We start from the raw sequence: 25294 nt of genomic DNA, 5'->3' as shown, positions 1-25294 counted from the left end.
TCAATTTTGTAATTATAGGTCAATTAAATGGGTGGATTCAAGGTTATGAAATATAAACTTTATAATATAAATCTTCGACAACTATTATATAACGTCTATAAAGTAATGACTGAGAGTTCGTAATTATTTATCATTTGATATATTTACATTAGAATCGTTAACAAAGTCCCAATTTCTTGCTCATAGTATAGCCACTTATATATAAAAATACATCGATAGAGCGATACAAAAATAATAAATCCTGAGCACTGCATTTTGTTTACTTTAGAGATATTACAAATACGTTTTGGATTCAGGACCATAGCAAGCTACTAAATCACAACGTCAGATGTTTTTCTGGCTTCCTTCACTTTCATAATAATATAAACACTCACATACATATACATACATATAATTGAAACATACAGTTTGAAACCAAGGCCTGCGACTTTAAATTACAAAAAATGTTAACGGTTAACCGCAGATTTCGAAAATAATATTCATTGTTTTTTTATCATGTAAGGCGTTTTTCAAATCGGACATAAAACTTACTTATATCAAATTATTATTTCATTTACTATAACAAACAAAAAATTAATAGGCCCGGTATGGCCAGATAGGGCGGTAGGGCGCTCGACTTCCAATCTTAAAGTCACAGGTTCGAATCACGATCACACCAAACATGCTCGTCCTTTCAGCCGTGGGGGCGTTATAATTTTACAGTCAATCCCAGTATTTCTTGGTAAAAAGGTAGCACAAAAGTTGGCGGTAGGTGGTGATGACTTGCTACCTTCCCTTTAGTCTTACACTGTTAAATTAAGGACGGCTAGCGCAGATAGCCCTCGTGCAACTTTGCGTAAAATTCAAAAACAAACAAACAAAAATTAACAAAACTGCAAACAAACTGAACAAGAATAAAGAACATTGATGTCAAATAAGGATGCATTCTCGTCCATCCTGACTTTTTGTGTGTGAAACCTATATAGTTTAGTATCAAAATCTACGTGTTGTGGTCTTTGTTTTATGTATTGCGCCTAGAGCATCAGTTTCTAAGACGAGCGAAAATTAGCCATCATACTGATGTTCCACCTTCCCTGATACCTCCTCTACGTTTTCCTGATGTCTGGATGAAACCTTTTCCTTTGTTCTTCCCTGATGACACTGAAATTTTCAGGGAAGTAGTCAATAGGTGAGTGAGTCTAATATAGCAGTACTAGATAACCTAGAGAACACTTCTTGGAAACCAGTGTGGTTGTATTACAAGATGTGTTTGTAGCCAAAATTATATCGGAGCAAATTAAACAAAACAATGTTTAATTACTATGAAATATCTTCATATTATATTTGGACCGCGTTTTATGACAAACCCCAAAATGAAAGATTTTTCAATTTTTTAAATTAACAGAAGCAGGTGGAAACAAACATATTGTATGTCTGTACCTCATGCTTCTTTATCTTCTAATGTAACCTTAGGATATAGATTTATTTTTCAAATTTATATCCTTAAAGGATATGTTTGTCGTGAGACATTTTAATGACTTTTAGAGGATAATTTTAGAAACCGGTTTCTTTTCTTTCGTGTTTAGCAGTATTAATAATACTTTATTAACACTTAAAAAGAAAGATTAAATTAAAACCCTCGATTTTATCGAGAAAATTTTAATATGGTTTTCTCCTTTTATCACAACAACAAATTTTCACAATAAATCTAGTGAACCGAGTAGGTCTGCATTTGTTTGTCTTCCAATGTCATGAAACCAATCTGAACACATCTTTACGATCTGAAAGTAAGAATACTTTTTTTCGACGTAGCTGCTACACGTTTTTCTCAAAAGTAATGAAATTTTGGTGACATCAAACTACTTACGTATACAATACAAAACAATGTCAGAATGTAATTTTTATACACACCATTCCATCACAACTTTATATCAGCTTGGGCTGACATGCGCCTTGCTTAATTGTATATTTAAATTGTTTTAATATAATATACTCAATGCTTTGTATTTTATTATAATATTTTTGTTACAAAATTCTAAGGACTAAGCATCTTACTAAAATCTTTCTTATTTATAAATTCTGTCATATTTTTCCATCTTACCAAACATAAAATTCTCAAAAAGAACACTAGTTTTCAAAATGACTATATAAATAATTGATTGATTAAAATAAGGTTACTTTTGTTTCCAAACTCCTATCTCTTGGCGAGGGGACTTAAAATGATAAACTTGGTTGTTTGATTTTCCATAGTGGATAGATAACTTAATGCATTTATTTGTCTGCATATTCCTGTCTCACGTTATGGGCTTACAAGCGGACTCGTGACAGTCCGTGGGTGTTTATATTTATATGATGTAACCCTGCAACCAAGATGGTGAAGTAATAAGAAAGGCTTAAAGTCACCCATCATAAGCTTCATAAAAAATTTTCCCTGTCCTTAAACCCGAATCTAGCACCACATTTGGTGTTTCTGGGACACCATGAGATCCTTAAAGCACAATCTTTTAAATTCATAAACTATTGAGAACTTCATTCGGGTAAGTGTCCCAACAGGGCATTTGTTGGGGGGGGAAGGGTCCTCTAGTTCTGTTACCTATGAAAGTAATTACAAAGAATAGGGGATCTTAATCGGTACAATGGGGCCTTTGAACTTTAAAGTTAAATGTAAATGTGTTTTATGTTAACATTTTTAAATTAAGTACCAAAACAGTTTAATGCTGCAATTACTGGGTAACACACATAATAATTGAGAATCAATATCTGACATTTTATTTGTCACTCCGATTATTCCAAATAGATGTATAAGTATTATTAAAATATGTTATTACATTTTAGTATTTGTTACCAGTACAAACAGATATTAAAAAAGACAGGTACAACGTTTAACATGCACAATAACAAGTTTGTATGGACAACGGCCAACATTAAAAAACTCTTAGGTATTTTTAGCCAATAAAATAAAAGCATGCACCTCATAGCTTTGGGTGTCGGTCAAATATTTAAACTGGTCATATGTGATTCAATAAACACATTGGATCGTTATTTTGAGCGTGAATAAAACATATGAAGCTGTAAAGCCATAAGAATAACAAGAAATAATGTTTTTATTGAAAAAGTAAGAACGTATCAAGCGTAATTTGTACATCCTTTAAGGCTACAGTGTAAATTTTAAGGACTCATTCTTAAAAATAAAGAAATATTTTTATTGTACAGTTGTTGAGTATGTTACCATGTGATGACTTTCGTCATAATTTAAATACTTTCATTTTTGTATCGCGCACGTAGTATAAATTATATGGATATAACTAACACCAATTAAATGGTGAAACAATGAAAACAATATTCACAAATACATAACACCTATTTCTTCTTTTATTCTAAATTAAATTTTACTTGTTCTCATGTTCGGACCTTGATGATAGGAATACAATGACACCTGCATGATTATAGGTATTCATTATTTTTCTTTTAAAGAGTATGGTATTAACGTTGTAGATCTGTACTCAGTTCGTATAAACATTACAAACATTATATGAAGTCTCACAAACTAAGTTATTTTCGTTTTAGACAAAAGTGTTTGTTTATATGTATTCACTCAGAATCACAATTATATTCTGCAACAACCCACACCCTTTGGTAGCTAAATTGTACTTTGTCTCAAATGTCAAGCAATATTTACACCAGAAATTCTTCAAATTCAAATATATCAAATAAACAAATATATTTGATTAAATTAATAATGGCTTGTATAGCTTACATTAATGTTAATATTCAAATTAGCAAAACTATTTCGAGGAGAAAGTAGTGAAAACACTGTGTTCACGAAATTAGCTTTTTTACATTGAGATTCGAGCTGGATCACATATGTACTTCATTGGTCAGTCAATCACATTCCACAAAATACATCGAAATTCATATAAATAAATAATGTGTTTCAATATAACCTAGAGATTCACAGACATGCTCAACAGTATCTATACATTGTTAATATAGCGTTTTCAACCAGTGGAAAATTGTTTGTTGTTTCTTTAGAATGAAGTTCAAACCAACCAAGTATTGTTTCAGTAGATCTGAAAACTATATTGAGTGGATTACAAATGACCGTATTTAACTGAAATATTGTGTTAGACTTTGATTGTGGCGCAGGAACGTTACAAAACCATACTTTTGTCAATCAACATTTGTCGACTTCGCCAAGTATACGTTAATTTACGAAAAGATTGAATATATGGTTTTGGATATAATACAGAAGTAAAGTAAATGTGGCTTCATATTCATACAGATAGCTACGTCTTTAGGGGATTCGGATAATGTCTCACTAGGTTTTGGAAAAAAAGTGCAATATCTCAACCAAATATATTTTATATAGTAGAACTTTTTATTAAATACATCATGAAAGTTTGTTTGTTTACAAGTGAGAATCTAATTACGTAGGTAATTTGGTAATAATAGCTTGTACGTTTCTGAGATAAGTAATTACACATTGTTAGAAAAAAATTCAGCACCTTCTCGCATAACATTGACATCTCATTAGAAAGAAATGTTTCTATTCCAATAAAACAGTTGTCAAACACACTTTTTAGTCGAATACAAGAAACTAAAAATTGTCAGAAAATGATTAGGAAATACAAAAGACAAAGGAAAAAATAGTTTTGTTAAAACACAAATAAAAATATCACGATTCATTACAAAAGAAAACTTAAAGCACTTCTCTACAATTAAAACATCGTTTAAAATCTTTTGAATGTTTGTAAAAATTATACTATCTTTGGTGGTTGACTTCCTTTGATTACCATATTTAAATCTCTTAAAGTTATTAGTTTTCACAGACTATGCATCTTATGCTTTATCAAAGTAACGCAAAAGAGTATCAAATATTGCAAAAATCAGTATTTATGAACAGCAAGGCAACACCAAAGCTCGATCGTTTCAAAGTGACAGTCAGTGATCATGGAGGTGAGACAATGGTTTGGTTCCTTTTTTGTCACATAATTCACAGATGCGAAAGAATTATTGAAAAGTAACACAAACGTATTAAATTGTAACTGATTGTAGTACATAAAATTGGTTGTTAATCTATACTACATAAAGAGAAATCATAAAAACAATATTAACAAATACATGCCACGTATTTCTTCTTTTATTCTAAATTAAATTTTACCTGTTCTGATGTTCGGATCTATATAACATGAATACATTGAGACCCCCATGACTATAGGTATTCAGAGAATGTCGTTATATTTCTAGTAAACAGTATGGTATTAACGTTATAAATCTGTACACAGTTAGTATAAACATTATATGAAGTCTCAAAAATTACATTATTTTTATTGGTATAAAGAAATGTTTGTTTACATGTGCTTACTCAGAATCACAATTATATTCTTCAATACCCCCACTCATCGGTGGCTAAACTGTGACACTGTCACAAATGTCTAGCAATATTTAAACCAGAATTCCAAACCAACCAGTAGATCTAAAAAAGACTTTGAGTGGATTGTAAATGGCCAGATATAACTGGGATATTTGGTTAGTCTTTGGTTGTGGCGTAGGAACATTACAAAAACCATATTTTTTTACCTATGTCGTTAAAATATAACAATTAACTAATCTGTCGCAATGCAAATGTGAAAGTGACTCAATTTTCTAGCAATATTTTGCCCAGGAACACTTCAACTTAAAATAAACAAAATTAATATTTTATGTAAATTCTTATTAGCTCTTCTAAGATTCATAAATGTTGTTATTGAAACTGCTAAATCTGTTTGGAGGTATAAATAATTAAAACTGTTTTTCAAAATCGCCGTATTTTCATCTACATTAAGGTTAGGCTCAACATATATCTTTCTTAACCTGGTCACATTTATCATAAAACATCAACACTAAGCTGTTTCCCGGTGGGTTAGATTTAAAATTCCGTCCTCATGAAAGTGAAATGTTGGGTTTGATTCTAGGTGTCAGTAAAATATTTTGCAGTTTTGTGATTAAAATTAACAACAAATGTAGTGGGTTTTATAGTGGGAAATAACTTCCAAGTAGAGATGAGTGCTTTCACATTTGATAATTTCATTTGCAGTGTTTGTAAGTGGGTAACAATTTAGCACATCCATACCATATCTATGAAGCTACTATACCACGTTTTAACAAAGTTTTCACGGTGATTGATTGAATGTTCTGTGAGCTCAAGCAGTGAATTTTTTTACTTTTTAATGTAAAGGTTCACAAAAGAACTAAGATGTCTAGTATCTATGTATTACTAATATCACATTCAGACAGCAGAACTTTACTGTCTTTTTTTCTTTTTTGTAGAATGAATACAGAACTGGTTTTAAATATAACAGAAAAGTAAAATGAAAATTATCTTTAAATATGTATTTAGATATATATGTGATTTTTTAAATTACATTAAGGCTTTCTTTTGTGAAAACAAAACATGTTCTTGATTTCAGCCACTTCAATTTATTTATATTTTTAAAGGATGTACGTTTATGTTTGATCTAGCTACATCATTTTTTCTGTAATTTTTATATCTTTATTACGTGACGTGAGTCCACAGACATACCGCTGTCCCACGGGAGAAATTTATGTGCAGGAAGACTCCTCTTTTGTTTATGTGCTATGTACGGCAGTTGAATATTTATGATCTCCGTATGTGCACTGTTGTTTAAATGGTAGGAAATTAAGATACCTAAACATATCGTATCCTTTTGTTCCTTCTAGAGAACATTTGCTTACCACCAACTTATTTGAAGTTAATATTCCACGTTGGTCCTAAAACAAAATTTATGCAGAAACGCGAGAAAAGACACAAGTCTCAGAGAAAAGTTTCACTTATTGATTTTCCAACGTTTTCTATATATTTTAGTTTAGTTTAATTTCATTTTTCATAAGTCCATCTAAGTTTACGTTTACAACTAACATCAATACTAGTTCATACATGTAAAATTTAAAATATATTAGCTCTCTGATTATTAACGCTTTACGTATGAGAGGTGGCTGAATACCTAAGTGTTTTATACTGTTCATTGTAACATTAGTCTGTGGTTTAGGTTTCCTTTTCACTATTTACGTAACCTAAATTATTAATTAAGCCCAGTTTAATTTTACAGTTTGATCTTCATTCAAAGTATGTTTATACTCTCGATAAGTGAATAAACTTATATTTCCCAGTATAGTTTGATTTATTTCATTGCCCATGGTTCCTATTCCTTTCTATCCACGTTTATAACAAGTTGTACGAATTTCACACTAATATACAGAAACACACGCATGTATATATGCACACACACACACAAATAAAATATAACAGGCCTTCTTTGCGTTACTAATCACTTTGTCTGCTTGTTTATGATAGATGTCATAACATCTCTATGAACAGGAAGTGTCTTTCTTTTTTCTCTTAAAGTAATCGCTACTATCAAATCAACGTACTTATTTTGAAGGGGTATCTGCGATGTTTAAGTATCGGAAACTCGACTTCTTTTCATATTCAAGGCCATAAACAACTCATTTAATTGCTTGGAAGTTTAGAATAATTTTATTCTTTTGAAGACTCACGAGTTTCTTTGATACTAGATATATCCAGGATATCGCTATATTTAGTATCTCCATTTTGATTAATAGTCGTTACTGGTTTACTTCAAATGTTTAGATTTTCCGAAAAACTTTTCAGTTCACCATGTAATGATAAAATGTTTTATACAAAAATATGTTTATCAATTATTCTTTTATTCCGTACGGATACTTAACACTTAAGTACATTTATTCAACCACTTTACAAGACAGTAACATCAAGTATGCAGCAAATGTCATGAAAAAGCTTATTTACAGATCATGAAAGTAACTGTAAATGTGTATTTCACGAAATATATTTTTAATATATGATATATAAAGAAAGTTCTAAGCTCTAGTAAAATAATAATTGTATTCCGTATTCTTATAATTTTCACGTATATGCGTATTAACTGTGTATTATGTGCAAATATCACATATGCTGACTTGGTGAGTCTAATTTTATTTTATGTTAAGACCTTCATTACCACTGTACACCAACATTTGATATTAGACAGGACAAATAAAGTTCGTAAATCAATAATAAACGTACATTCTTTTAAAATATATATATGTAAACAATTAAAATGGCTAAATATATTTCATTAACAAAACCATCCCATTTAGGTAACTTTATTCGAACCATATATATGTATATGGTAATTTGTATCATATATAAAATACAATTCTAGTCATACTTTTCTGTTATATCTGAAATAATGTATTCCGTCCATAGAGCTAAAGTCATGTCATGTGTGCTTAAGTGTTTCCAAAACAATTGAACCTGAATCTAACATCATATCTGTATTACTTGCACTCTCAGGTTATCTGTAGCACTTTATTTTAAACTACGTTTATACATTCTTACTTTATTAATATCCCGTCAAAACAAACATGCTCGCCCTTTCAGCCGTGTGGTCGTTATAAAGTTACGGTAAATTCCACTATTAGTTGGTAAAAAGTAGCTAAAGAGTTGGCAATGGGTGGTGATGAATAGCTGCCTTTCCTCTAGTCTTACACTGTGAAATTAGGGACGGCTAGCCTAAATAGCCCTCGTGAAGTTTTGCGCGAAATTCGAAAACAAACAAACTTAACTTATACAGCTAAACGTGTTGAGTACACTTAGATGTTCTAAATTTAACAGTCAGTAATGGAGAACCTTAATCGATACATTAGGATTTATGAGAATCAGAAGGTGACCTTTGAACTTCAGAGTAGAGAGTAATTCCCTTTTACCGATTTGAACAATTCTGGTAAAATAACAAATTGTATTACACGTAATTCTTCTATAGATTCGATTTGTTATCAGTAGCTTCTGATAAAGTAGATCTTTCTAGATCAGAACGAAAACTCAGCCTAGTAAATAATGTAGCGTTTCAGTAACTAGTCAACTGAAAGTATTAATTTACCATTGTTTTATCAGTTTAGTATTAATGTCATTATCGCATTTTTAACTATTATCCCAATGATATCTAAATATGGGGTGAAGATGATTTTTAAAGTTAGTCTTATGTTCACGTATCTAAGAGTGACGAAAAAAATCATAAAATACCTATGTTTCATGCTGCAGCTTCAAATTACACACACACACACACGTATATATGCATGTTTAAGTTATTGTGAAAATGAAGGAAGCCAAAAAACAATCTAGGTTATGCTCTGAACCCAAAACACATTTGTTATATCACTAAGGTAAACAAAATGCAGTCCTGAAAATTATTAGGATTTTTATATAGTTCTGTCGATATTTTTATGTGTATAAAAGGCTTTACTACAAGTCAGCGTATCCTAAACTTTCTCGATTCACGGCGCCCTTAATGTCTCATCAATTCATTCACGGCGCACCGACGAAAAAGGGAAAACCTAACAGTTCCGTTTATTAAGTAGTTAAGTTCAAACAACTTAATACTTAATAAGTATTTATGTCCTAACAACTTAGTAGTCGTTTGAAAGAATAATACACGTAAATTGAAAGTAAAAACAATTATCAAGTAAACACAATTACTAATGGGATGTGTGCGCCTGTTGGGCACTGCACAGCTTCTCAAGCCTTCGAATCAGACTAGACAACGCCGTTGATTTTCGCGTGGTGCTTGCTTTTTATCACAGTAACTACCGAAAACCTAGCTTCGCAAAGATATGACGTTGTAAATGGAAGTAAAATGCGCTGAGTTTTAGCACTTAGCAGTGGATATTCATCTTTCACTGATATCCAAAACTCAGTTAATTCCAAGCTGCCAAATTTTGTTTTTAAAATCTTATCACAAGATAGCTCAATAAGATTTTCTTTTCCTGCAGATGTAAATTCAGATGGAGCCCTAGCCTTGAATGGGTCTTGGATCCATGCAAACTTCTCCATATCTTCTGGAAAGTGATTTTCAAACCAATCTCTGAGCTGTGTTAAACGCTTCTCAAAAACAGATTTTAGTTCGTGAGTCAAATAAACTTCACTGGATGTAGCAAACTGCTGCAACAGGGGGGAAACAGTCTTTGCTGCCATCTTCATTCATTTGTCTTCTCCATAGTAGTAACTTTTTTCTAAAGGCTGAAACCTTCTAGAGTTCCATAATGTGCGTGTTGCTTCCCTGCAGAGAGAGATTCAATGCATTCAGGTTTTCAAAGAGATCACACAGGTTTGTTAATTTTGACAAAAAATCAGTGTTCAAGAAGTTTCTACCATATTCATGTTCTTTTTTTTTCCAGATGAGAGTAGAGTTCCTGTGGTAATCCGAACACACAGGACAGTACATTTCCATGGGAGAGGCATCGCAAGTTTCATTAGTACAAGAAAAATGTAAGCTCAGATCCCATATTCTCACACAGTATTTTTAAATAACCTCGCCTTCTGTGACCGACTTTTTATAAAGTTCAACACACTTTCCAGCACTAGGTTCAGTGGAGGAATCAGATACTTTGATGCAAAGACTTCCCTGCGGATTATGCAGTGGGTCCACAGTACATAAAGAGCTTTACTTCGTATGAGCGCCTGCAATCCTTCATAACAGCCGGACATAGAGCGACCACCATTGGTACAGACATCAACACACTTAGTCCAGTCTAAATAGTTTTCACACATAAAAGTGTCAAGGATCTCAAACAACTCTTGAGCCTTTGTACCTGTAGTGATACTTTTACAAAAGCGAAGATCTTTCACAATTTTGTCACCATTTACAAAACGTGTGTAGCAAATCAAATGAGCATCCTTGTTACTATCCGTCGCCTCATCCAGCTGTAACCCTCCCTTTAATTTTATCAATTACTGATCGTCGAGATCTTCGGTCGTGTATTGGATTCTACGAGTGATAGTATTGTTGGATAAAGACACCTATGAAAACAGTCTTTCCGCAGGTTCATCAACCATAATGTTACCATATACACTGCAGCCGGTAAAATCAGTTCTGCAATGGTGTGAGGCTTTTTATATTTTGCGATTCTATATGCCACCTTTTAGAATGCTAGCAGAGCATTGCTTGATATTCATGCTTGTTTCAAATATGTGCCTTTTTTGTTCTTTCAATTCTTTGAACTTTCTGCTAAAATAATCACGGGATTTAGTAACCATGTTGGGGTGATTTGTCTCAAAGTGGCGTTTTAGTTTACTTATAAGCATGCACTCTGGAGCCAAAACGTTTAGACGTAATACACACTGCAGACACTCTTCATGATTGCAATTCGCCGAAGTGAAACTAAAATCTAGATAACTATCGTCATAATTCCGATATTTCCGTTTCTTCACAACTTTGTCACTACTCTGTAGTTTGCCATCAATTTCTTCACTTCCACACTTCTTATTAATGTTCAAAAATCTTTCCACTTTTACGCACAAGGACTAAAAATCAACAAAATAATTCACTGAACTTCGCTAGACCTCGCAGACACTTGATCACAGCACCCTTCAGTTTTTTCGATTACTAACAAACCTGGAGAGTCGATAGCTATTTATGTACAAAATCTAAGAAACAAGAAAGTTCGAGAAGTTTCTGACGTAGCCAAAAGTACATGTAAACTAAAACATTCGAGAACGTCATCGAAAGGAATTTAGCTCGATCTAAAGTTAAAACTACGAGCTACCCCGAGCTAGTAGTTCGCGTGGTGTCCAACAGATGTTCATATCGCTTTTTCTTTGTGGGTATTTGGTTATCTTGAATTTTAAACACCCAGGAGGATCAGGTGCAAAAGACATCTTTCTCTATCCCTAACTTTCATGTCGGCTACTACTATGCTGTAATGTTCATCTCTCTCTCTCTCTCTCTCTCTTCCTCCTTCCCGTAATTTTGTGGTCTTGCAGTATTTGATAGTGATAGTTACTTCATTTTTGGGTCAGAGTGAACTGAGGATTACTCCGACCCTTTTCAGGGCAATGTCCATGTATTGTGATACATATATTGTTATTATTTTGCCCTATCAGCAAGATGTCAAATTTGTTGGTGGCACTTTTTTAATATTTTTTATTCATTATATGTATATATATTTATTTTATTATATATTTATTTTATTTTTTATTTATTTTCATTTATCTATTTTTTTATTTAAAATATATATTGACCGGCGGAGAGATGTTTAGGACTAACTGCATCATGTATGAGGTACTTATCTAGTTCGCACAGTAATTCGTTTTTCATCCAATTTTTATCAAAGTACGTTATTGTACTATGTCGGAGTCTATCAGGTATGGTGAGTATGTTCGACTATTTGTGTATGAATTGAGATGATGTAGTTTTTGGAACTCTGTATGCTGTTGTGAGAAGTGTGTTTTGGATTGTTTGTAGTTTGGTTTTAATTATTTTGTCACTTACAGTTATTCATGCTGGAGCTGTGTAGTCTATTACTGGTCTAATAGATGCTTTGTAAATTTTTAGTATGTTGTCCGTAGATGCTCCACTGTTCTTGCCAGTTAGACTCCTAGCATAGTTGGTTCTTCGCCATACTTTGTTTTTAATTTTGTTTACATGTTTAATTTTGAATCATAGGTTAAACCTAAAATTTTGCAGAGACAGTCTGAAGTAGCGTACCATTCATATATATTTCTGGCTGTAGTTTTCTGTATTTTGCCAATTTCGTAAAGAATACGAGTTGTGTTTCTGCTGTGTTTATTTTTATTCTACATTTTTGACAGTATTCACTTATTTTATTTAGTTGTGGTTGGATGTTTGTGGTTGGTGATGCAGCACTTTTCCAGACTGACACATCGTCAGCGAACTGTAAAGAGAATCCATGATTAGGATCCTTCAATGGCATATTGCTTACATACATGATGAAGAGTACAGGTCTAACCACCCCTCCCTGAGGAACACCAGCTTCTGGAATAAAGTACTCAGAAAAGGTACCCTCTACATTCATTCTACACTTTATATTTTCCAAGAAGTTAGACAGCCAGCGAATAATTCCACGAGGTAGTTCCATTTCATTCATACGGAACTTAAGACCATTTATAATGCTTTCTCGATATCGAGGGAGCAAACGACAGTGCATTATTTTTTATTGAAGCTATTTATTATAGTTTCGGTTAATCTAATTAAATGATCTGACGCTTGTATAAATTTCCTGAATCCATTTTGTTCTTTTGGTAATTTTGATGTTCTCCAAGATGTGGAGAGTCTGTTACTGATTACTCTTTCGAGAATTTTACCTATACAGCTGGTTAGGCTGAATGGTCGGTAGCTATTAGGTTTATTTGCTGGCTTTTCTTCGTTATGGAACATTAATATATTAGTGAGCTTCCAAGAAACTGGGATATATCCTGAGGATAGCGATAGGTTGAAAAGTGTTTTTAGGTGGTCAAACAATATCGGAGTGCCCTTTTTAGAAGGATGTCTTGTATTTCATTTTCACCTAGAGATTTGTTTTTTTGTGTGTTTTTATTGCTTCAAGAAGTTCTTGTAGGGATATTTCTTTCTTTAGTATCGTGTTTTCATAGTTTGTGATGTGTTTTGTGTTTGTCTCAGATATGCTTATTGAGAAAATTGTTTCAAATTGTTTTTTATTGTTTAGTATATGGTTGGTGACTTTATTGTAGAAATATGTATTCATATCTGGATCAGAGTGAATTTTAAATGTATTTTGTAGTTGAGCTTTGAAAGCTTCGGCTTTTTCTTTATTTGTATATGATATTGTATTATTGTGTTCAAGTGCAGGATATTTCTTTGCGGCTGTATTATCGTTGGTGAGTCTTTTAAGGTGTGTCCAGAATTTTTTCGGGGCAGTTTTATCGTTCAGTTTTGAGCAGAAGTTGTCCAATTTATCTTGTTTTTGTTGTTTTTATTTGTGTTCTGACGTGATTTCTTACATCGCTGTGTTACACTCAAAAATTTGAAATATCCCGCGGCGCTCTGGGGCACCGCGACACCTAGTTTGGGAACCACTGCTATAAGCAGTGAATTGTGACCTTTATAAAAAAAATAATTAACTTTCTTTCTTTCCAACAATCAGACGACTTCTGTGTATATTTATCAAGTGATGAATGGTTACGAACTTTCCTTCGTTAATTTTCTTGATATTTTGTAAGATTTATCGAAGGTCTCTGTTATTGTTATTTTTGAATTTCACATAAAGCTCCACTTATGATACAGTATGTGCGCTAGTCGTCCCTAATTTAGCTAAGACTAGAGAGAAGGCCACTATTTATCATCACTTATAGCCAACTTTAGAACTACTATTTTACTAGATGATAATGGGATTGACCATCATATTATAACACATTCACGGCTTAAAGGGCGAGCATGTTTAGTGTGACGGATATTCGAACTGGAGACCCTTAGATTACAGATCGATCGCCCTGACCACCTGGCTGAGTGAGACCGGACATCTATTATCAAATTCATATTTATGAGCCTTAAGTCCGAACTTTCGCGAGACCTACCACCGTAACCTTAACATTTGTGCTACAATTTAGTTGAGAGTGCAGATAGTATCTAAAATTAGTTCCTTCTGGAGTAACTAAATTATGTTTTTCCCGACATAAAGTTTTCATTTTTAACGATTATAAAAGCATTTTAGAATATGGAAGAAAAAATATCTGAAGTTTTGAACCGTACTGGTAAAAAAGTTTCAATTTAACTGGTAAAGACAAACAAAGAAAGCAATACTGCACGATGAACTACAAGTGATTAACAAAAGCTAAGAAAAAGTTATACGGTTTGCCAAAAAAAAGGGATTCTAACACCACAGCTATTCATTAGAGCTAATATATGAATCTTCTTTGGAACTATTAACAAGATACATCTTTTCTAGTGAGATATAAAAAACAACTTCATGAGAACATTGTGCAACAGCGTCTGCCTTACCACACACTTAATTAGTTTAAGGCTGTACTAGAACAGGACGATAGAATGTCATTGTTATCTGGGTAAAAGCTTATATATCTACCTAACCGTCTTGAAATAACAAGTAATTCATTACAGTTCTGCTGTTTTAATATTGTACAGAATATGATGTGGACACAATGTAGATTACTTTTGTTGTTTGTACTTCAACATTCTTATGCAATAAGGAATCTTGAAATTTCTCAATAGAAGATATATGATATTAATATTTTTCAATTATTATAACACTAATACACAGTTTATATACATTTTACTTGTGAATTAAGTCAACTTCATGTGTTTATTGTGGCAGTTTTACTGTTTCTACAGAGTAGCGAAGATGCACAATGAGCTAGTTGTGTTTTATCCACAGCGTGGTAACAAAGCTCTTACCAGACTTACCGCTGAGGACAGCTGGATGTGGACACTAACATAATGAATTGTGTTTATGTGTATAAATAAAAACCAAACAAAATGGTTATGGGCTAATTTGTAATAACTGCCAGCCATCACTTTCTAGCCCAAACAAAGAAGTGATTCAATATTGTTTGAAGAAAACTCTGTTTTAGGAAAATATGGAGGAGAATGTAGCTATTATGATACTATTTTCAGTACAATGAAAAATGTGTAACGTAAGTCGAGGTATTGTCATATCAAAAACATATAGATTATAGAGTAGAAATGACAGAACTGAACGTTATGGAATACGTACAAGAACAACAAGGGTCTTAAATGTGTATGCAAGAGAAGTGACTGCGTAACTACTATAAGGAATAAATTTATGGCACGAACATTATAATATCTATGTGACAAAAATGTATTTAGATCATCAAGCCATGATACCATTAGAGAATTATGTTTATTATAACAGATTATTGGAATGTGTTGCAAGGAAACTGGAGTAATTAGAGATTGAAGTAATTTAGTAAATAAATTAATAAGTTAGAATATAGATCTAGAACCACATACTAGACGTATTATTCATATGAGTGTAGTAAGAAGGTAGTCTTCATCATAGTAACTAAAACAAATCATATGTGTTTCTACCTTCTAGTTGAATTATAATGGAACACTAGTGCTGAGTGTGTATATTCATTCTCAACTAAACTATCTATCCACGTCTTCATTGGTCGCCCTCTTCTGACTCCAATGCATTCTTTCTGTGTTGCCAAACTATTTAATTCTTTGCTTCTCAATGTATTCGCTGATTAGGGTATTCCAACCGTTACTCTGATGTTTACATTTCTATTCCTGTTTTTTTTCTAATTATTTTAACAACTTTCTATAAGCATCTGGTGACCTTCCGTTGTTTATTTGTATGAAGAATACTTGTTTGATTTGGTAGGATGGAGTTAGTAAAAACACTGTGTTTATTAATTTTCACTTTATTTCCATGGAGATATTTGGGTGTTACAGGATATGTCTTTATTGTTACTCGTAGTCATTCAATTTTGTTAGTCCATTAATCATTTAGTGCAACCGTTTTTATTTGCTTTAATTAATTTGAGCAGTTTCGACATTCACTATGAGCTTGCTAATTCAGTCATAACTTTACTAGCGCTTCGTTTACCAACAGAGTTTCAATGAAGCTTGTTTTCAGATAACTATTATGGTACTATGCACATTTTTTCTCAGTTTTTATTGTTCGTGAATTAATAAATGGTGTATTTTTATTAGATGCACGTAATAAGAAACTTTCTTAAAGTTATAGATTAACTCACAATTCTGTTTTGTTTTAACAAAATAAGTCTTTATTTAATATATAACTAATAATATCTTAAGTGTACATCGTATAATGCACGTTAATTGTATTCAAGTATAATTTTAAACTGAAGATAAATCTCAAGAAAAGTAAGTTAAACGGTGAGTATTCGGTCAGAATTGTAAGTTACTTCACATTTCTTAAATGATTTCCTGAAGTCTTTAACAAATTTTATAACGTTTCCTAATGGTATTTATTTAACGATTTCTTCAGATAGAAAAGACATAGTAACTTATCATCGCCCTTTTGTTGATACATTTCAAGCATTGTACTGAACACTTTGTAAAGTTTTTCTCAAATACTTTATTATGGTTGAGAGTTGTAGCTATAAAGTTCAAATAAACAATGCAAGGTAAACTCTGTATACTATCAGGCTTAGATTCTATGGACATTCAAGGTCAGATGGTTGGGGCAGTCGACTCACAATCTGAAGGTCAAGGTCCGAATGCACATCCTACAAAACATATCTGCCCTTTCAGCCGTGGGGGTGTTATAATGTCACTGTAAATCCCATTATTCTATATTAAAAGAGTATCTCAAGAATTGATGGTGGTTGGTAATGAGTAATTGCCTTCCCTCTTGTCTTTCACTGCAAAATTACAGACGACTACCGCAGGGAACTCTCGTGTAGCTTTGCGCGTTGTTCAAAACAAACCTATACAAACTAACTTTGAACACCACTATGAAGAGAGGAATTTCAGTTTCTACGCCGACTGGATTCCAATGTGGTATGACTATAAAAAAGAAAACATTCAGTCATACTTACAAGTTAACATGACACCTAATCAATGAGATGTAAGTATTTACAGAAATTAATGTTTTACCATCAACAGAAAATTCCTCGAAATTCGTTAAGTTGGTCAAGAATTCGTTATCCAGTCATGGTTCACGAAGAGTAAAATATGAACATTATTGAATCACACAACATTATACAACGGCAAGTTTCCATAAGACGAACTGTGTCTGTCGTGGGGTAAGAGACGGCAAAACCTAGATAATCGTCACTGTGTTATTACCACAGGTGATGAATGTCTCTATGTAAGACCGCAAAAAGCCATCTTCTCATACGTACCATATAAGTGAAAACTAACATTAAAACTTGACAGACGTATTTCTAAATGTAAACAATAATGGGAATTATTTCTTTAACATTCTAATTTTATAACCAAAGTTGTAAATATAAATTGCTTTTGTCGTTCTTTCATGCTTATATATGCAATTATACTTGCAAACTATATCCTTACACGTAAACGTAATTAAGTAGTTTTGTAAAAGTAAAATTTTGCTTATGGGGCTATTTTCCTTTACATTTTTGTAAAGTATGTCTATATATAAAACTAAAAACTATCATTATCACCATAAGTATTTGTACAAGTATATCTTTCAATCAAATCATAGTTAAGGCGCTTGACTCGCATTCTAAGGATAACGAGATTAAGTGTCTGTCTCATGCATGGAAGCGTTATAATGTGACGGTCAATTCCGCTATTCGCTGGTAAAATAGCCCCAACAACTGGCGGTGAGTGGTGATAAACTAACCTCTTTCTCTCTAGACTAAATTAGGGAAGGCTAGTTCAGATAGCCTTCGTGTAGCTTTTCATGAAATTCAAACAAAAAACCAACATAAGTAATAAACTATTCCGTATGACATCATGATCCAAGATAGAAGTTTTATCTACACTAAAATGTTACACGTGTACTTGTTAGAGATAAGTTCTAAAAAATGAATTTAGCTAAATAATTCTTCTACAGTTATATCTTTTTAAACTTCTTAAGTTCCAGTTCATTTCATAATAATATTGCAGTCACATCCAGAACGAATGATTTGACTTTAAAATATCACGTTGGGTAAAAAAAAATCATCATAAGTTATATTTTATTACTTTTGTGAAAGTTTTAGTAAACATTGTGTTTATCTCTTCCTCCATGAAAGTAAAGTTTCCCATAACTTTACTACAATCCAATAAAATCATATTTAGCCATTTTATAAAAACAAATCATTCATACGAAGACTGCTGATTTACAAAGTTAAAATCAGCGGTTCGATCACTAGATAGCCCGATGAGGCTTTGCTAGAAGAAAACACACACACTGATATGACTTTGACATTTTAACTATTTCAAATCAGCTTACGTTTTGTGATTGGACAGATATTATTTGTCTTCGATAGTTTACCACACGAATGAAACTTCCTATTTACTTGTTGGGCGATTGATTTCAAACTGACGATTGAAATAACATTATATGAGACTAGTAAATATTGCGTAAACTGAATAAAAATCATTTGCATTTCAATAACATGACTATTTTGTATCACAATGAACTTATGTGTCTAGTGTTAATTTAAAACATTTCATAATAATATCGCTTCTGATATTGTTCTGTTTTGAACAGAGTTGACTATTTTATTTATTATACTAAAAAATTGAATTGTAACAATAAGTATGTAACTTGCATCATTTCCATATGTCATAATGGTGTGATTCTTTATACAGTGAAGAAATAATAACACATTGTTCTTTAAAGATGTGCTTAATTTTAGTATTGGTAAATAAATGTGAGTACTTCAGTACACCATTCCACTTAAAATCGTCTTAGTGAGAAATTAGCTAAAAACAGTATTTGTTGCTATATTTATCCCAAGTCTTGATTCAAACTGTTAATTAAAATGAATAATATAATAACGGAAGGAAAACTATTCGTTGATAAAAGAAGAGCCCAAATGTTGACGGTAGGTGGTTATGACTAGCTGTCTCACACTACAAAATTAGGGACGGCTAGCGCGGATAGCCATTGTGTAGCTTTGCGCGTAATTCAAAAAACAAACAAAGTTTATTAACACAAATATATTTTAATATACAAACATCAATACAACTCATAATAATGGTAATTACAAAAAATGATGTGTATACAAATGTTTGTATGACAAACATACAAACAATACTGTGTCTTCTCTCATGTCTGGAACTAAATATTTATCGACAGTTCTCGATGAACGAATTAATTCTGTGTTGATGTACAGATACACTTCAGTTGAGGGATGCTAGGTAGCTTCATCTCATTCTCCGTTGAAGTTAATTCAATGAACGTTCGAAATCTATAAACGTTTATGGTCAAATACCTGTAATGTTTCGATTAATAAGCGTTATTAGCATCTATAGCTTCCGAGCTTTATGTTATACTAATTGTAGCAAACCAATAATATTAAACTCCGCGTTTCGTTGATTACTGTTTACAAGTTTGAGAGAAGGTTTTTAGAAGTTTTATGTAAGTCAACAACACTGGTATTTCACATATACATGTCATACATTGTTGATTCTTACACTCGAAAATCTTCATCAAATATAGGGAATAGGTGGGTATTTCGAAGTACACATTTAACAATAAAAGTTACATGCATTTCTAAATACAAATTTAATTTACAAAAACGTAAATATTAGAATAAATATATAATAGTGAATCTGTTGCATTTGTTACAACTGGCCTTTTGTGTGATTTTACACCATATTTTTCAGTACAAAGTGCATTACTGTATAAATTTCTCTAAATGCTTAGCTAATTACACCAAAGTTTCTTTATAACAAACGTTATTGTTCTATTTTAGTAATTTTAATACAAATGTGTTAATGTAAATCTATAATATTTAATAATTCTTAGACTTTTTTATTATAATACTCATACAAAATATGTTTGGTTTTATTATTATAGAATTTGGAAAATTAGATATGTTTTTAAAATAATAGCTTTATTAGATTTTATCAATATTGAAATTTCTTAAAGCTACGCATTAATTAACAATTATTTTTCCTATAACACCTACCTTTGGTATTGAATCATCTGTTAATTAATCACATGTTTGGGGTATACTGTGTAGACAAGTTAAAGTATTCGGATTGGTGACTGTTCTGTCAGTATTAGAATTTACTTAATATTTCTGAGAAACCATCCTGTAGTCCTCTAAAAATATTTGGCACTGTGAAATTATATTTGTTTAACTAATTTTTGGGCATGACTGACTCTTAATGTGACTAAATGTATGTATTTTTAATGTATATTTGTAATGAACTGAATATTTATTTTTTCCAAGTGTCTGTTTCGTTTTCCTATTTTCACCAATCAGGATTAATTGACTTTGATCATTTCACTATAACATTTCTCTTTAAATACGATGCATATCCACCGATATAAAAAAGCTGTTTAGTAATAACTTTGGGCTTTTTTTTGCTACAAAACACCTTTCTCAGTACTACTTGCATCAACTAATACCGTATTTTAAAATAAATTTTAATTCAAAGCACGTAATTACATCTTAAACTACTGGCAATAATATTGAAATGACTCATGTTTACTTAATAATATCAAAGTAGTTGCAAAATTCAAGAAGGGATGCTTTGGAACTTTGTACCCTTGATATAGTGTTTGCATTGGATCTTTTGACTTTGTTTTATAAGTTAAGCAGCGTGAAATTATTGGATTTTGATATCCATGGTGATCAGAGTCTAGAATATGTATTGTATAGCTTTGGTTTAACAAAGACCAAACTAATTAATACAAGAACTTTCTCTTGGAAATTACACCTTATGTAATTTAGAAATTTTGCCATGCTAAATGACATTACGTAAGTTTTTGAATTTTTGTCTTTTCCATAAGGACATTTCACTGAAATCTTCCGAATATTTACTTACACCATGAAAACTGGTGAAACGAAACATATAAAGTAACTAGCATCTTTCTACAACGTTTATTAAGTACACTCACGCTTAGTTGTTTATATAACCCACTACCAAGAATATTATAAAAAAAAACAACAAGAATTATAACATATATGTAGAGCGCCGCCACTACATTCCGACACTCAGTTACACAACCTTTTCCAAACATGTGGTCAGCTTCCGGTCAGTGGCTTTTCTCGACATCACTGATTAAGAATTATAATGTAGTGAATGCATAGTCCTTTTATCATATTACATTTATTCAAATTTGTTGATTAATATAGCTTACCTAGCAAAGTAGCTGGCCCCTGATATTGTTTTATTTCTAAGAGCAAGTGGTATCGAAAATATGAAAACAGACAATTTAAAAATGTATGTGTTCACAAGAAACTACAGTAACAACATAAAACTTGCACTCAAGAAACGCGATTTTCATTGGTTGGGACAAATCGTTCAGTGACTAATGAGATTTAAATTTAAAACTACGGTGGTTGTCAGATAATATTTAAGATATTGATATTTGACTCAACTGAGGCATGTTTCTTGAGAGTGAATAACTGGTGTCAGAGAGCAAAGCTATAACGTATGTAATAAATAATACTTCATGCGATGAAAATTAGTTAATTATTAGATGAAATTCGTCAGGCAGTAAAGTCAGTAATAAATTATATTTTATTGTGTAAGTTAGTTACTTGGGATTCTCTTTTATGACGCAAATCTTAACATTAATTTAATGTTACACAAAGTTAGAAACTGTAAGTTTATTAAACTGTGCAAAAATAATGAAATATTTTAAACTGCATAATTTCTGTGTCTATTAGTACATGATAGTTTTCCGTTAGTTAATATTCTGGTTTCATTTACAAATATTGTGCACATATAACAATTGTTTTTATTTGTTATAAATCATAAAGCATCACAATCTGTGTTCTAACCGTAGCATGTATCGATAACTGGATTAATTTAGTAATAAGGCAACTGAATTACCGCTGAGCTACGGAAGCTATATAGAGCGTAAGTTTAAAACCCACTGAACGTTAAAAATGTGAAACAACATACACACATGCACAAATAGTATTTGTTGTTTGAAATAACTTCTTATCTGTTGTGATGTCAGGTCCTCAAAACTGAAAAACAAATTGACTATTGTATAACGATAAATATTCAAACACTGTTATTATTGTTTCATAATATATAGTATGCCTTTAGATTTTTATATCTATTTTCTGTTCTTAAGAAAATTAGCATGGCCATATGTTGTCCTTTTAATCAGGCTGTTTTCACTTGTCTGCCGATATGTTTGTTTCCATACACAATCACAATTCTTTATTGCAATACCCAAACCATCGGGTTTCAGCGATAAGTCTGAGGGCTTATGTGTTTAAAATTTGACTTTCGACACCACGATGTAAGCAGACAACAAACAACTCGTTGTTCAATTTCGTGATTTGCTAAAAAGAAAAAAAAACTTTTACAATGGAAATATAAAAAGACTCACCTTTATAGCAATATACATATATAATATACAGACTAAAATTATTGAAAGTAATATAAAAAAAGAAACATTTTGTTTAAACTTGTAACGATTTGTCTAAATTCAGTGAATGTTAATGTTAAAATAATGAAACTATATGGAAACCTAAAGTGGTAAAACTGTGGCAGATAGAAAAGTTCGTACATTAATAAAAGTTACAAAAGGCATCAAAACCTAAAGGTCTCTGGGGGATGAAGTTTACGTTGTGGGTGTATGAGTGTGTGTTTTCTTATAGCAAAACAACATCGGGCTATCTGCTGAGTCCACCAAAGGGAATCGAACCCCTGATTTTAGCGTTGTAAATCCGTAGACTTACCGCTGTATTGAGTTTTGAGTTAACAGAACTGATGTAGAAGGTTTTTTATACGTGATGAAAATAACGCACATATAGTATAAATCAACAACAACAAAAGCTAGAAAGCTTCCTAGTGAGAAGTGAAATTAAAATATATTATTTACATTTTATGTTTATAATTTGGTTTACATTTTTGTAAATGTAAAAATATTTTCGTATGTCCATTTCTTCTTTTTTAAAATTACTATACAACTTTTCGAACAATATGTTAATATGATTAAGTTACATGTTTCAAGTGTAGAAGGAGTGAAATATACAATTTATTTAATGGAATATCTCTTTGTAAGTGTAAGCTAAAGCTTAAGAGAAAAAATAAAAGTGTAGTACTTAAGTATTTTTAATATAAAGTTTTAATGCAACAAAAATTTATTTTTAGAATGAATTCAAAACCAGCCCAGTATTGTTCAAATAGACCGAGAGGAATATTAGATGATAGATTCAAGACTATCACACGACATCTCGAAGCTGACCGGGTCTGACTGGAATTTTGTCTTAGACTTTGGTTGTGGTCCTGGTAATGTAACAAAATATATACTTTTAAAACACTGTCCAAACATGAAAAAATGTTTGCCGTTGATATTCAGTTAACATTTATTGATTTTGCTAAGCAAATATTCGGTCATGAAAGGATTGAATACATGGTTTTGGATATAACACAAAAGTAAGGAAAGAGTTGTATTTAGATATGTATAACAATAGCCATTTATATGCATATATATAAATATGTATATATGAATTGAATAAAGTTGACTAAATGACGTGGATTGGTCAATGAAACATGACCAGCTATTAACTTTCAATTATACGTATGAAGTAAAAGAATAATTGACAAAGACATTCTTGTGGAAAAATGTCATCATTAAATGGTGAAATTAAAGATATTCAGAACATAAACACAAACCACTAACTACTAATCATGAAAACCTACGTTCTTACCGTTATTTCTGTTTGAGAGTCCAAGCAGTATCTCAAAATATTTGCCACACTATAAGACATCAGAGTGTCATAAAAGTATCAGTCACTATCTTAATTCATCGTATTAGAAAAACATGTAGACTCACGAAGTATTAATAGAAATGAATTTAAAAAAAAAAAAACCTATAACCAGAGCACTTTCGATAGGTAGGTTTTCTTCTTCAGGGTCAAATTAGGTAAATATTTTAAAATGGACGTTGGGTTATAGGGTGATGTTGAATGGTTGCCATCTTTTTGTTCAATAGTTCAGTATTGAGGATGACGGCAGACAGCTTTAGTATTTTTGACATAAATACAAACAACATCCTTTTAGAGAAAACTGGCAATTTTATTACGCAACTTATTCAGTATAAAATTAAAAAATGAAATGAAATAAAGCATTATATTTGATTAATATAAGGATGTGTGGGTTTATGTTATGGACAAGTAACATTAAAATAAATAATATCGATAAATTTATTTTCAGTAATTTGATAAATTGTTCATGATAATAAATTGAAATTTCAAGGTCACAGAAGATATGCAACAAATATTAAAATTATCGTATTTATCAACAGGGGATAGAAAAATATATTCCGTTCACCCATATGTCGAATGATTATTGTACTGTAACCAAGGAAGTGGCAGAAGAATGCGGATTTGTCCCTGTTGTTGTAACTTCAAGTGTTGAATCCTTCACTTTTAGTTCTAGAAAAATGTTTACGAGTAAGTGTAGTGTTAACTATGTACATATTTTAATAAAACATTTTGGTTATAGATTTTTGGAGTTAACTTTATGAAATATTGTAATCTAACTGTAATCTCCAATTGTGATATATTTATCAATTAATAAAACGTGTATATATCTTGATTTGTCAGTTACAAATATTTATACATTATTAGACTAAATTAAACAAATGATTCACAATACCATACGTAACAGCCCTTAAAGGGGAGTTATTACGTTTTCTCGAAGACAAGTAAAGTCTAATAAACATTAAACACGTGAGAAAATACAAATGTGAAGATTATAATTAAAATCACAAATCATAATAGTTTATAACTGGACACATCGTGAGTAGCTAATGCATAGGTACAAGAAAGTAACTAAAGGTGACCCTACTGGCATCACGCTTTACATGTATC

At 31.6% G+C, this 25294-nt stretch overlaps 1 long non-coding RNA gene across 4 annotated transcripts in view; it reads left to right on the top strand.

The window, feature by feature from the left end:
* Positions 1-25019, top strand: part of LOC143238951 (uncharacterized) — a 31813-nt gene extending 6794 nt beyond the window's left edge. Inside the window, exons 2-4 of one of the 4 annotated variants that reach the window (XR_013020854.1) lie at positions 10234-10324; positions 23571-23708; positions 24727-25019. This is a non-coding gene — a long non-coding RNA (uncharacterized LOC143238951). Of the gene's footprint in view, positions 1-10233; positions 10325-12666; positions 12854-23570; positions 23954-24726 lie in introns of those variants that run through there. The other 3 variants (XR_013020853.1, XR_013020852.1, XR_013020851.1) reach the window with 3 other exon arrangements.
* Positions 25020-25294: the final 275 nt, after the last annotated feature.

This window comes from Tachypleus tridentatus, chromosome 13 (assembly GCF_004210375.1).
Source record: "Tachypleus tridentatus isolate NWPU-2018 chromosome 13, ASM421037v1, whole genome shotgun sequence".
In the NCBI taxonomy this organism is placed as follows: domain Eukaryota; kingdom Metazoa; phylum Arthropoda; class Merostomata; order Xiphosura; family Limulidae; genus Tachypleus; species Tachypleus tridentatus.
This window is presented reverse-complemented; position numbering and strand designations above follow the sequence as displayed.